This window comes from Chrysochloris asiatica, unplaced genomic scaffold, assembly GCF_000296735.1.
Source record: "Chrysochloris asiatica unplaced genomic scaffold, ChrAsi1.0 scaffold00050, whole genome shotgun sequence".
Classification (NCBI taxonomy): Eukaryota; Metazoa; Chordata; class Mammalia; order Afrosoricida; family Chrysochloridae; genus Chrysochloris; species Chrysochloris asiatica.
In genome coordinates, this window is record NW_006408568.1 from 16,586,520 (window position 1) to 16,588,585 (window position 2,066).

General features: G+C 41.4%; 1 protein-coding gene across 1 annotated transcript in view; it reads left to right on the forward strand.

The window, feature by feature from the left end:
• Positions 1-2,066, forward strand: part of ITIH2 (inter-alpha-trypsin inhibitor heavy chain 2) — a 67,174-nt gene that overhangs the window by 43,127 nt on the left and 21,981 nt on the right. The window lies entirely within an intron of this gene.

The following is a 2,066-nucleotide window of genomic DNA, read 5'->3' on the forward strand; positions in this document are numbered from 1 at the left end:
AAATTGAACCACCAACCTGGTGGTTCAAACTGACTTTTCCGTCCTGTGCTTATCCAACAGTGCTACACTAGGTCTCCACAAGAAGACCTAGTAATAGAGAACTATTACTGGGTTTGGAAGAGTGGCATTATCTAGCTTATATTTTAAAGGATATCTGTGGCTGCTATGTTGAGAATAAATTGGATGAAAGGCAGAAAGAAAGCAAGGAAGCCTGCTAAAAAGACCATTGCAATAATTCAGGCTTACATTAGGGTAACAATGGTAGATGTGGTAAGAAATTATTGAATCCTGAATCTATTTTGAAACTAGGGCAAAGAGAATGTTTTTGAAGGATTAGCTGTGGGTGAGAGAAAAAACGAGGGCTCAAAGATGCCCCAAGAGTTTTAGCCTGAGCAATTTAGAAAGATGGAGTGTATCATCAACTGATACAGAAAAGACAGGGGAGGGATTTGATTTTGTGGTGAATATCAGTTCTTTTTTTTTTTTGACATGTGAAGCTCGAATTGTCTATTAAACATCCAAGTGGACTTAGCAAATAGGCTTTTGGATATGCAAATTGGGTATTCAAAAGTGAGATGTGGAACAGAGCTACTGTCAGGAGTTACAAGCATATGTTGTTGTTACCTGTCATGCAGTCAGTTCTGATTCATGGCCACCCCGTGCACAATGGAACTAAGTGCTGCCTGATTCTATACTGCCTCCATGGTTGGTTGTACATTTGACCATCATATCCAGAGAGTTTTCATTGGCAGATTGTCAGAAGTAGATTGTCAGGACTTTCTTCCTAATGCTGGCAGGTACAAGGTATTTAAAACAATAAAGCCATATAAGAATACCAAGGAGTAAGTGTAGACAGAGAAGTGAACCTAGATTGAGCACTAAGACATTCTAATATTATGAATTTGGGGAGCAAAGGAACGTAAGAAAAAGCAACAAGCAAGAGAGGCTAAAGAAAAGATTTGAAGACAATGTGTTCAAGGAATTTTACTGCAGAGAAGCTGAGAAATGGGGAAAGAGGGCACAAATGAGGTTTCAAAAAGGGTGAGAAATAATAGCAGGTCTTCATGCTTATGGAATGTCCCAATGTTGTTGTTGTTGTTAAGTACCATGAAGTCGGTTCCGACTCATAGTGACCCTGCACAGGGTTTCCAAGGCTGTAAATCTTTACGGGAGCGGAAAACCTCATCTTTCTCCCATGGAATGGCTGGTAGTTTTGAACTGCCGACCTTGAGGTTAGCAACCTGATTCATAATCACTATACCAGAGCTCCTTGTCCCAATAGAGGAGGGAAATTTAAGATAGGAGTGAGACAAAGAAGAATTGTTAGAGAAGTGTTCTCCAGTAAATGAGTGGAAATGCAATCAAGTGGATGGATATCTATTAGATAGAAGCACTGCTAGCCCTTCTGTATTACCAGGCAGACAGAAAACGTTATCATGCATAGTAACATAGAACAGTAAAAAGTTAAGTACTGAGAACAAACAAGATGGCAGATCAGGTGGAAGTGCAGTAAAGAAGCTCCGCTAGCAAGAACACAGAATACCTAACCAAGCAGGCTCATGGGATGGCCCCAGAACTCTGAACCACATATAAAGGAATATTTAGAAGGTTGGAAAGCTTACAGCTGGGGAAATTTGTGGCAGAAGCAAGAAATCCATTGCTTTCTAATTCGAGACACTCAGCTGCTTGAGGAGCTGCCATCTTGGATGAGACCATGCAGGGGAAGGATCAGAGTGGCCATAGACGCCTGGAAGAAACGCAGAGATAAAGATGTGGACATTCTTCTCTTTTGGTAGCTGTTCATTGGTCCCTTGCTGTCTGCACACCTCCATTCTGGTGATGATAGGGGTGCCTGAGCTAGTGGGCACCCCAGTCCCACCGTCGGAGGGTTCTACTACACATGCGCACAGATCTCCTTGAAATTTAAAGAGACAGTTTACAATTAAAACCAAACGGCCACAGCCAGCCCTGAATTGTTTACAACTAGAAAAAAGGCCTAAACGGGTATTATGAGCGGGACAAGCAGACAAAAAAAGGAAATAAGCCAAAAATTAAATCCTAAATTA